The sequence below is a fragment of the Phascolarctos cinereus genome, unplaced genomic scaffold (genome assembly GCF_003287225.1).
Source record: "Phascolarctos cinereus isolate Bilbo 61053 unplaced genomic scaffold, phaCin_HiC Scaffold_376;HRSCAF=985, whole genome shotgun sequence".
NCBI lineage: Eukaryota > Metazoa > Chordata > Mammalia > Diprotodontia > Phascolarctidae > Phascolarctos > Phascolarctos cinereus.
Window position 1 is genome coordinate 17,680 of NW_027555709.1, and position 13,002 is coordinate 30,681.

At 36.8% G+C, this 13,002-nt stretch overlaps 2 pseudogenes; both read right to left on the bottom strand.

Moving 5' to 3' along the window:
• Positions 1-812: 812 nt before the first annotated feature.
• On the bottom strand, positions 813-6,009 carry LOC110204421 (heterogeneous nuclear ribonucleoprotein A3 pseudogene; annotated as a pseudogene).
• Positions 6,010-11,983: 5,974 nt separating this feature from the next.
• Positions 11,984-12,931, bottom strand: LOC110204420 (malonyl-CoA decarboxylase, mitochondrial-like; annotated as a pseudogene).
• Positions 12,932-13,002: the final 71 nt, after the last annotated feature.

Consider the following 13,002-nt stretch of genomic DNA (forward strand, 5'->3'; position numbering starts at 1 on the left):
CCAAGACAGTCCTTATATTTAATTGTGTTTTCTTCTTTATTTTTAAAAATTAATTTAGCTAATGATTTATCTATTTCATACTTTAATCTGCTAGTTTTATTTATTTTTACTTATTAATTCTTTTTTCTTTTAATTTAGTTAACCTCTTCTTTGATTTTCAAGATCTCTGTTTTATGGCTCAATTAAAGGTTTAAAATTTGTTTTTTAGGGCTTTTTAATTATATGATTAATTCTTTGATCTGCTATTTATCTCTTTTATTAAGGAATGTGTTTAGAGATATAAAAATTTCCTAAGTATTGCTTTTGCTGTATCCCAGGGATTTTGGTATGTTATCTTATTGTCATCTTTAATGAAATTATTGATGTTTTCTATGGTTTTTCCTTTGATCCACACAGTGTTATTTAGTCTGCAATTAATTTTTTTTGAAAAGTTAAAAATTCTTTAATTTTTTTATTCCTGGTACCTCTACCACAATTTACAGGGCAATATACCTGATGTAATGAAAAGAAAAGAAAAAGACAAAGCTATGACAGATAAAAGACCTCAGGAATGTACATCTAATTGACACTACATTGCATTAATCAATAGCTGCACTTTTTTCACAAATTGTGGCTATGACAGTTCTGAACAAGAAGGGTTTTCTGTTTAAGCTGCAGTAACTTTTCTGACAGTGGATCATTGTTCCTTCTGTGGCAGATTTTTACAATTCCTCTAATGCATTTGGGAGACTGTCTCAAAGTAACCTGCAGCTTTCCCAACAACGCCTTGCTCTGTCTCCTGCTAAGAACTATAGCCCTCCTCTGCTGAGTTTTTAGAACCTTCTGCTACCATAATATCCATCATTTCCACCACCAGATCCATAATCACCACCATAAGGACTGGCTGAGCTCCTTCCATCAAACCTGCCTCCTTTCATGGGTCCATAATTTGATTGCTACTGCCCATTACCATCTCCGAAATCATTATAGTTCCCATTGCCACCATAGTTACCACCACCAAAATTTCCTCCTTCATTGTAACCACCATATCCTCCTCTACCACTACCATATCCACCATCTTGGTTTCCATATCCAAGTCCATCACCAACACCATAATCCTCTCTACTACTTAGCCAGGACCATCTCCATAGTTGCCACCATCTCCACCAAATCCATTATATCTACCATGTCTACTTCCATAACTGCCTGTGCTGCCACCACCACCACCACCATAGCCACCTCTTCCACCAAAGTTTCCTCCACCACCTCCAAAGTTTCCTCCTCACCCATAAAATTGCCTAAGCCACCTCCACAACCTCTTTGTGAGCCAGTAGACTGTATCTCTTGCTTCAAAAGGGCCATTTTCACTTCACAGTTATGCTCATTAATAGTATAATATTTCTGAACAACAATTTTGCCAATTGTATCATGATCATCAAAAGTTACAAAAGCACATCCTCTCTTCTTTCCACTCTGTTGATCTTCCATAACTTCTGTAGTTTTGATCTTGCCATACTTTTCAAAGCAATCTCTTAAATTATATTCTTCTGTATCTTCTTTAATACTATAAACATTTTCTTCACAGTCAGATGTGCACCAGGTTTTACTATAATCCTCTCCAGAAACAGGTCTCTTTGGTTCCACAGTGAAGGAGCCCATCAACTTTATGTGGCCAAACACATTGCTGCATCTGTCTTTTCTACACAAGAATAAGTCAAAAAAGCCAAAACCTCTGGAATATTTTGTTTGGGGATCTCTCATTATCACATAATCTGTGAGAGTGACCCATTTTTCAAAGTGTTCTCTTAAATGATCATCTATAGTTTCAAAGCTGAAGCCACCAATAAACAGTTTTCTCAAGCAGTTTTCTCAACTCCTCCTCTCCCTGGCTGGGGGTGGCCAGGCAGCTGTTTTATCTCCATTTTTAATCTTTGCTTCAAAAGTCCTTTGTTGGAATAAAATTTTATTGAATTAAGGTCTCTAAAATATGTGTTTAATTTTTCTGCATGGGTTTACAAAGTTTTGATGGTCAAATATATGGTCAATTTTTTTAAAGGTGTCATAGACAGCTGATAAAAAATGTATACTTCCTATTACCATTAAATAATCTTCAGAAATCTAATATATCTAACTTTTCTAAAATTGTATTCAGGTTCTTTGTTATTTTTTGCTTGTTTTTTCATTAGATTTTTCTAGGTCTGAGAGAAGGTAAATTGAGATTCTTTGTTGTACTAGTTTTGATGTCTATTTCTCCTTATAATTCATTTAATTTTTCCTTTAAGAATTTAGATGCTATACCATTTGGTCCATATATGTTAAGTACTGATAGTAACTCATTATCTATGATATGTGCTAAAAGGATAATTTCCTTGTTTATCTTTTTAACAAGGTTTGATTTTGCTGTTGTTTTGGCTGAGATCATAAACTGGTTCCCTTGCCTGTTTTGTTTTGTTTTTACTTCAGCTGAAACATAATGAATTTTGTTTGTACTATATTTTATGTCTTTGTGCATCTTCTTTTCAGATTTGTTTCTTATCAACAATATTGTAGGATTTGACTTTCTAATTCATTCTGCTATTCTCTTCCATTTATGAGTGAGTTTATCATATGAGTTCACATAAACAGATATGATTGTTTCTTATGTATTTCTCTCTACCTTATTCTCTTATACTTTTCCTCCTCTTTATTTCCTGCCCCTTTTTCAAGTGTTTGTTTTTACTAAAGACTAATTCCTCCCTTAATCTACCCTCAGGATTATTCTCCCCTTTCCTTTCTCTTTTTTCTCTCTCATTTTGAGCTGAGTGAAATGTATTTTTGTACTCAATTGGGCATGCATATTTGTCCTTCCTTTGATTTTTTCAGATGAGAATAAGGTTTAGCTGTCTCCCAATTCTCCCTTTCCCTTCCTCCTTGGTGGCATAAATGTCTACTTGCCCACCCTAATTATATAAGATAATATTCTCCATCCTTCAATTCCCAAACCCCAAGAGTATTCCTCTTCCCCTCTTTTTCTGTTATTCTTTTAAGATCATCAAAATATAATAGAACCACTCCCAGGCCCAACTTTAGCTTGAATCTTGGGCCTCTACTTGGCCTTGGGCACACCCATTCTCATCTTTCAATCCCTGGGCATTGGAACTCTCCCAGCAATATAGACTTGGCCAGATCCTATTCCCAGTGTCCACAGACCTTTCTCTCCATCTACACTGACTTTGGCTGGAAGAATGACCCACTGAAATTTTTTCTTGTATTTGTCAATCAGAATCTGGTCTGGTATATTTTCTTTGTGGAGGAGTTGTGTTGGACTATCTGGGCTATACTTCTTCCTGCTACTTCACCATCTTGGCTTTGCTTCCCCAATGATCTTTTCAAGTCACTATACTATCTTCTATAAATTGAATATGGTTTGACACTTCTATATTTTCAGTAGCTACAATAAAGAAAGTTCCTTTATTCGTGTCCAACATAGAAATGGGTCATAGGCAGGAGTTGCTGAAGTAGTAGTATTGATTTCCAAAATTATGTGACACAGTGCAGGTATAAGTACACTGCCATGTATGTGATGAAGGGCAGTAGTTAAAATATGTAATAGGGATTCAAGAGAGAGACTGTGATTGTGCCTCAAAGTTTAGTGATCTGGGAAGGCAAGTATGACAGAAGATGATCCTAGGATCTGAGGAGGAGAATAAAAATATAAACCCCAAGACAGCAGTGTTACTGTTGCTTTTCAGGGAGAGCAGATATAGAGTAGTATTTTTGTGTTGGTATTTATGTGACATTTAAAGGTTAGCAAAGAATTTTGCACATATTTTCTTTTTTGATATTTACAAAAACCTGGGAGGTAAGTGCTATTACTACTCCCATTTGAGGTTAAGAGTGTTAATTACTTACCTGGGTAATAAATGCCTGCCTATGGCAAGATTCAAACTCAGGTCTTTTTGATTCCAAGTTCAGAACGCTATCCATAATTCAACCTTGTTTAGTGTCTTACAATTGCTCATTCATATTTACCTTTTTTTGCTTCTCTTGGCTCCTTTGTATTTCAAATTTCTTATTCTGCTCTTTTCACCAGGAATGCCTGGAAATTTTCTGTTTCATCAAAAGCCCATCCCCCTTATAGCATTATACTCAATCTTGCTGGTTAAATTACTGTTGGTTGTAGATCTATCTTTTGCCGACTAGAATATCATATTTCATTCTTTCTGTTTCTTTGGGATGGTGGCATCTAAATCTTGTGTGATCCTGACTCTGACTCTTTGATATGAATTCTTTCTTTCTGGCCACTTTTATTTGATCTGGGAGCTCTGGATTTTGGCTATTATATTCCTAAGTATTTTCATTTTGATGTTTCCTCCAGGAGGTGACTGGAGGAATATTTCTGTTTGTACTTTGCCTTCTGGTTCTCAGAGATATGAATAGGTGTTATTTTTTTTTAATGATTTTTTATAATACAGTACCTAGGCTCTTTAAAAAAAATCATGGCTTTCAAGTAGATCTATGATTCTTACATTATCTTTCCTCAATCTAGTTTCTAGATTTATTGTTTTTGCTGTGCAATACCTTCAATGTTCTATTTTTTCAATCTTTTGATTTTGTTTTAGTATTTCTTGATGACTCATGAAGTTATTAGCTTCTATTTGGCCCATTCTAATTTTCAAGGAGCTAACTTATTTGATAACATTATGTATCTCATTTAGTTTTTTAAATAATTTTTAGCTTTATTTTTAAAACTTTTTTTTTTCATCTCTTTCAGGAATTCTGATTCAACATATGCCTAAGCTGTTTTTCTTTGATTCTTTGCCTTTGTATGGCTTGGAGTACTTTTCCTTTTGGATTTATGTCTTGGATGTTCCTTTCACTCTACTAGTTCTTTATGTTGGAATTCTTTTTATTTTGTAGTTTGCTCACTGTCCCAATTTACTTCTTTTTCTTTTAACTTTAAGTTATTCCTGGGCTTTACATACTTCTGGGGGGAAGGTGTAGATAGGGCTTTTCTCCCCTTTCTGCTGCTGTCTTGGGAGTATTGAGTGTTGTGTTATTCCAGGGATCTCAGACTTAGAATCTACAAGTTTTCAATGCTCCCCAAGTGGTGTGATCTGGGGCAGTGGTTTACCATAAATTGAGATCGGTTTGAGACTTGTCTGGGACAGCTACATCAAAGACGGTTCCTTTATTCATGTCAAGCATGGAAATGGGTCATAGGCAAGAGCTGCTGAGGTCACAGTGATCGTTTCCAAAATTTTGCAATCACAAGATGTAGACCTGGAAGGCAACATTTAGTCCAACCTCTTCATTTTTCAGATAATTAAATTGAAGCCCAGAAAGGCTAAGTGACTTGTCCAAAGTCACAGAGCTGACAAATGGTATAGCTGGGAATGAAAGCCAGGTCTTCTAATTATAATTACAATTCTCTTTTCACCAGTCCATGTAGTCTTCTTCACACCTAAGAATTCTTCTCTATCTTCTAATTGTTACCAGCACCAAAAAGGGATTGAGAACTCCACAAATCTCTTTCTCCCATGGAATTTCTGTGGTCCTTAAAGTTTTGTCTCTCTTTGAAGTTCACTCAGCCTATATCTACCATCTAATTAAAATTCTGATAACTGTTGTCTATCAGCCTTTATGATACTTCTCTTCTTTACTCACAGAGTTCAATGTGGCTCACAGCCTTTCCCTCTTCCCCACTCCTGTCCTCATACTAAGGACTTCAACATACAAATTGATAACCTGAAAACACTCTAAATCTCCCCGTTCCTGAAATTACCAGTTTTAAGGTAAAGCAAAACAAATTTTGTAGGTAAAGGCATTATAAAGTTCTAGTTCTTAGAGGTCCAGAATTATCTCTGATCTTTTCCTGTTTACCCAGCAGGAATCAATACTGAGCCATGAACATAGTAGACAATCAAAATATGTTTTTGAATGAATTAATGATTGATTGATTTAATGGATGAATGACAAAACAGATAACCAAGAATATTAAGGGACTGGAGACTTCAATTCTGGATAACTTTACCTATCAATCTCTGCCATTACCATAACTAAAGGCCATACATAGAAGCTATCTGCTATTTTATTTGCAGGATAATCCTCATGGTATTATTTTTGCTAACAGGATGGTTTTTTTTTTGTATTGGACATTATGATCCAAAATAATCCTGAGAATCCTGGTGGCTTAGAATGAGAAAGGGCTTTATTCATGCTTATTAGTTATGATTGTTATCTTAATGAAGAGATTATTTTTAAACTAATAGCAGAAACATATGGAAAAGCATATCATCCTCAGTTATTCACATTTAAGAAAACGTGGCTGATTGAGCTTTAAGATCATAACGAAGAACTACTATTCACCAGAAAGAAGCTATACAACTTGCTTTCATAATACCTGGGAGGAAATCCAGTCTCTGAAGTTTTAGCTTTTCAATCATATCCTTAGAGTTAACAAGCAATATCAATGGTTGTCTTTGCAGGTGTGGGGGGGGAATCCCACTAAAATAGGAATCAGGAAATCTGGGTTCTAATAGTTGAAAAATCACCGAGGGAAAAAAAGGAAAGAGTACTAGATTTGAAGTTAGAGGACCTATCAAACCTTGCCTACTAACTCTCTCTCTGTGATACTAGGGGAATTGCTTAACCTCTCTTGACTTTGATTTCCTCATCTATAATATGATGGTCTTGGCCTCAATTATCTTTCAGACCTATTCTAACTCCAATGAAGCCAACACCATTGGGTAACATTGTCATACAATGTGTGCTCCTTATCTCTACAGATCAAGTCCTAGATAGCAAAGAAAATGTTGTTAAGGAAACAGGTTTGGACATGATATAAGGCTATGGTAATTAATCTGTGTGAAGTGCCCTCCGGGAAAATTTAATCTGTCATAAGATTTTATTGTTGAGTCCTTTTCAGTCATGTCCAACTCTTTATGATACTATTTGGGGTTTTCTTGGCAAAGATACTTGAGGGGCTTGCCATTTCCTTCTCCAGATCATTTAACAGATGCGGAACTGAGGCAAAGAGGGTTAAGTGACTTGCACAGGGTCACACAGCTAGTGTCGGAGGCCAGATTTGAACTGACTCCAGGCCCAGCGCTCTGTGCACTGTGGTGCCACCTAGTTGTCCCTGTCATAAGACGCTAACATCCAATAGTTTTGACATATAACCTGCTTTAACAAAGGCTGAGTATAAACAAGGTTCTTCTCTAGGCGGGAGAGATAAAAAGATAAAAATGGAACAATCCTTTTACTCAAAGAGCTTGTATTCTACGATTGCTTGGGTCTTTGCAAAGTTCTGTCCATTCTACTCTACAACAGCACAAATAGCTCTTGCTGTTGGAAAATCCTCCAAACCTAGAAACCCAAATTGTGACAAGCCAAATCTCTTAGCTGAGCACTTCTTGGGACCTTCCTGTCACTGCCCCGTGACCTTCCCTCTTGACTGATTTCTGTTTTGCTCTGAGAACTAAAATCTAATCAGGACTACTACTGTCTTTAGATAGAGCTTGTAAACAGATAGCCCTAATATTCCATTCCTCTTCTTGGTGACTTCCTAGAGCATAATTCCCTTCTATGACCACCACTCCCCTGTATGTGTTTTGCCTAAGGGCTATTTTGGTCTTATGTTTGTGCCACTAGAGCCTAGCATACATTTACACTTACATACATTTACATATATTACATTTAGTAATAATTTGCTAAATACTTTTCTTTGATTCAATGATTCATTGTTTCATTCCCTAATCTTTTTATAGCTCCTGAATCCATCCCCTCCAATGTATTCTTCCTGCCACTCCACTCCCCTCTTCAATTTTAGGCCTTCACCACATCTTTCCTGGATCACAGCAGGACTTTCTAACTAATCTTACTACACTCTTAGTCTCTAGCCTTGTTTTACTCCAAGCCCCTCTTTGGTGTCATTGCCAGATGAATCATTCTTAAGTACAGTTCTGATCTCATCCTTTCTTTTATCAAAAATCTTCATTAGGTCCCCATTCCCTAGTATTTCAAAGCTCAATATGGTCAGGGCTGCAATATCTTTTTCCACCCTCATTTCACACAATTTCCTTTCAAGTATGCACTTTCCTGACGAATTGGACTATGTAAGCTTTCCCATACTTGTCTTGTCATTTCTCCCTTCCATTCATTGCTCACACCATCTGAGATGCATGGAATGGTCCCACCTACTGATCTTGAAATCCTTTCCTTGCTTCAAGACCTGGCTCAAATATTACTTCCTCTCCCCACCCTCCCTTCACTGATCCTCCAGCTGGTATTATTTCTTGCCTAAGATCTCTTAGAGCATTTTGTTCTTAACTACCTTCCTTTTTCCTGCAGCATTTTCTATTCCATATTGGCCTTATTGGTATAAACATCTGCTCATTGTCAGATTCATAAAGGTAGAGATTGTTCCTTTTAAAACATTGTTTCTCTTCCAGCATCTATAATAGTAACTGGCACATGCTTCAATACTTCAGGAATCTCTAATTTTGTTGGTGCAGCCACTCCTTTCCTCAAGTTTGCAAGCAATCTATACCTTAGTTGATGGACTTTGACAGCTGCTTTTGACAGAATTTGTTACCTTGCTGCAAAGCTGGTGATGAGCCTATATTGCATATAAGAAGTACATGCAGCATTATTTTTTACTCTTATTGTCTTGGAAGGGCTTTGAGGCCATCTATTCCAAGGTCCCACCTAAGATCACATCTATTCCATAGAAACCTCAAATAAGTGGACATATAAGCTTTACATGAGCACCTCTAGGTTAAGAAAACTAATTGTCCTTCTTAATGCTTGTGCCTTTCTTCTGTTTATTATCTGCAGCTTATATATATAGCTTATATCTCATTGATTCAAAATTCTCTGCATGATGTCTTCTCCCATTAGACTGTGAGCTCCCTGAGGTCACAGACTATCTTTTTCCTTTATTTGAATCCCCAGAGCTCGCCTGTGCCTGGCACATAATAGGCACTTCCAAATGTTTGATGAGTAACTCATGGAGCAGCCTTTCATATTGATAAATAGCTCTAGCTATTGGCATAGTGGGGGAGGGGCATTGGTCATTGAGTTGAAATCTTTCTTTCTAAATGTCTCATTCATTTTTCATGGTTCTGACTTCTGAAGGCTCAGGAAGTAATTGAATACCTGTTATACAAAACACTCCCTGAAAGATTTGAAGCCTCTTTTACTTTTCCAGGGGAAATATCCCTATTTTTTTTCAACCATTCCTCACAGAAGATGCTTTGGAATCATGTTTGCCTTCATCTGAATGTGTTTCATCTTATCAACGTCTTTCTAAAAATATCGTGCCCAGAACCGGACACTATACTTCAGAGGTAGTCTGACCCCTGGTCAAGTCTGACCAGCGTAGAGATAGGTTAGTATCTTTCTTGCTGTGTGTTATCTATATCAATATCACAAATTCCAAGAAGCCATTGTTGAATCAGGAAGAAGCTTTATTAATGACCTGGGAAGGCCAGGCATCCCGAATGTGTGAGAGCATGCATGTGGGAGCACTTGTATGGACAAATGCACACCTTTTTTTTCCCCCTATTCCCCATTTGAATTTCCTTCCCCCGTTTCACCATTTGCTGGGTACTATAGAGGTCACAGCCTATCCTAAGCACCTAATTTCTCCATGTGAGTCTCTGCCCCTAATTATATCTCCCACTTCCTATAATTTGGTGACCTGGTCAGTTCTTATTTGGGAATATCTTTTTTGATGTTAATCTATACCTAACCTCAGAACTGGTTTTGGCCTGTTAGTCTATTCACCACCAAGGGTGTTTTCTTATTCTAATATAATGCTTTTGTTCACCTTCCCATCTAGCCCTCAGACTGCATTCCGGTCTACCAGACTTTTTGTAGAAAAACTGTTTCTCTGACTCCAACCTCTCATTGAGTGATACGCAGAAGTAACATCCATATATTCCACACTATGTACACCGTATTTCCATTAATGCCAAATCCATTCATTTTAGCGAACATTTACTAATGTGATGAATGAAAAATCTTAAGAGACAGTTTCTAGGTAATTAGTAATCAATTTATTAATTAGGCTACCCTATAATCAATAAATTAATGGTCAGTGGTTTCAGTAACCAAAGATGCCAAAGGAGATTCTGAAATGCCTTAAATAAGATATGTACTTTTTGAAAAGGAACCCCCCTATCAAGTGAAACTCAACCCCAATTGGTGGATATTTAATGTGGAGATGGACTAAAAGTCTTCAGCTCCTACTTCTCAGCAGCCTCAAGGCATCTGGGCAGAAGTCATTTCCATCGGGACCTCTCTGGCTAGTTTTCTCCTTCATGAGTTGGGTCACCCTAAGCTCTAATAAAGGGAATTAAGACAGGCGATTCCTCCCCCAGGCAAAGTCTCACCCTGACTGGATTCTGTTATACTCTAAACAGAAGTTCAGTTTCCCAGTTGGATGGAGTACCTCTCAACCTAGTTAATAAGCTTGTGCCTTGGGGGCTAGGAGCAATCTCATCAGTCAGCCACATCCTTCAGAGAATTGACTGACCTTTTCAAGAGTCGGATCATAACAAAAATGAGGGAAAAGATGGACCACAAATTAATAATTATTAACATTAATCATTATTATATTAATTATATTAATAAGTTATTAATATAATAATATAAAACTCATGTCTCTTGCTAAGCATTTTCATGTACCAGGTGCCAGTGTCTCTGCCAAGTAATGGGGTTACAAAGACAAAACCTAAATATTCTTTGCCTTCAAGGAATTTTCACTACACTTGAAGAATATGAAACATATACAAATAAGTAAACTAAATACAAAGTAATTCTTTGGTTTTAGTATTTAATGCTTTAATGAACAAACTTGCTATTTACTTGTTGGTTGTTCTTCTTTCTTGAAGAGGACCAAAATGACATCACCATATTGGAATCAAGTTACAGTGTGTCCAACTGTGGCTGATCAGACCAACAGGAGCTCGCAATGTTCTACCACGGGTCAGGCACAAATAGTCCATGTTAACATTTGGGGTGGATTCTCTAAATTTTCATGTCTCATTTTTCTTTTGAGCTATTTCAATTCTGCTTTGCTCATAGAACACAGTGCCTTCTCTGATGTGGGCAAGCCATGCCAGTACTGTACCATTGTCTCCCATGTCACACAATCAGTTTCAAAGTTGAGAGACTTTGACAGCATCTTTATATCGCTTCTTCTCACCACCTTGTGAATGCTTGCCAATGAGTTCATGAGATCACATACTCTCTTACAAAATCTTTATCCTTTAAAATGATAAACTTATACCACAATAGCAATTCTGTTCATTTTTGTTCGTGTTAAATGATTGAACTTACTGCACTTAAATATTTCCATTTTTGCATTCAAGCTAGCAAATTCAGCCAGTAAAATATAGTGTTTCTGCATCCAGTCCTTTAACCAATACTAACACTTTGTGAGTGGAAAAGAATGACATTTTTAAAAAAAGGATTCACATGTACAGTTATTTTTTTTCCCCAATAGGCTTAGTGAACACAATTCTACATGATGTGAATTTACATATACATTGGAAAGAAAAATGTGTCATTAGCCAGACCCTTGTTTTGGCCTGTCATGATGCCTATCCATCCAAACCTGAAAATGTATGTTAAAATTTTTTACATGTTTTTGAGGATTATGTTCATACAAGATCATGAGAAGGAATAAAGGGGTAACGGCTATTCCATACTGTTAATGATGACTAATAATTTCTTTGGTCAAATACACAGGTTGAATTTCTTTCTTCCTTCTATAAGCTTGTGAAGTTTTTCTGACATTTATCAGACTGACAGCTGACTGTAAATATCATTCATTTGCTAGGGCAATGTAATAAAATTATTGTCAATTAGGACACAGAATCTGTCCTTATAAATCCATTGTTTGAAAGATAATACAATTCAATTTGTTTCATTACAAAGGAGTTTTTTGTGATAGAAAACTCTATAATTACTTCCTGATTTGGAAAAAAAAAAGACTTCCAGTTCAAAAAGTGTCTGTTTAAAGCTTGCTAAGTTTCTGAAATAGAGAAACTAAATTTAGAACCTGGTCAGAAGCTTTGATATTCTTGGCATTTGATATTCCAGTCATGCGACACAGTTCACAGCAGTTTCTTCTAAGAAATATGGATAATTGACCATCATCCCACAGGATGAAGTAATGCCTTTGAGGTTCAAATCTGCCAACCAACTGATTTGCCACATCGCTACCTTATTCTGCAGATGAAAAGTTTGTCACTGGGTTGAGGGCACAACCATGATGCTTCTCTCCATATAAGTACCGACCACAGAGTCTCATCAAAGGGGATTCTTAACACCTTGACCAGCTTTTCAGATTTCAGCTATTCATTGCTAGTTAAAAAGCATCTTTGAAGTTTCAGTAATGAGGCCACCTAAGATATCTGAGATTTCATTATGTTCAGATATGTAAAGAGTTCATTTCTCCTAAATGAGAGTTTAGTATTCCAAGATGCCATTTGGTGAATCCAGGTGTAGGTAACAGACTGAAAAAAATTTCAAGGTGAGGAAATTCCCTCTTCTGCCCTTAACTCATTTTATAAGGAAACTTCCCGACTTAACATCTTGTTTCACCCAGCCTTGCTGGGTGAAATTGATAGAACAGATAATTGCAGGGATAATTTTGTTTTGGTCTTCTACTTCAGGAGGAGAAAACTTTTTCACTGTTGCCTGGGTAGTTTTGGAAATCTCATTGGCCAATGCCACATGCAAAACTTATCAGTGGTTCCCAGGGTATTGAATAGTGAGGAGAGAAAAAAAATAGCATCTTCGGTATGAACTAACACTTCAACTTCATGCTCATCCACTTTTCACAGAATGCACACCCTCATGTTCACTGATTTCCCGTAGCACTTCACAAGGTAACCCGGTCCAGTTTTTGAAATCCTGTAGAAAACCAATCTGAAAGCATTTTCTTCAGCACTCCATTCATTTCCTAGGTTAGGTTCAGACTTTGCTGCGACCTAGCTGTGTGGGCTTGGGCAAATCAAAATCTCCGTGGCA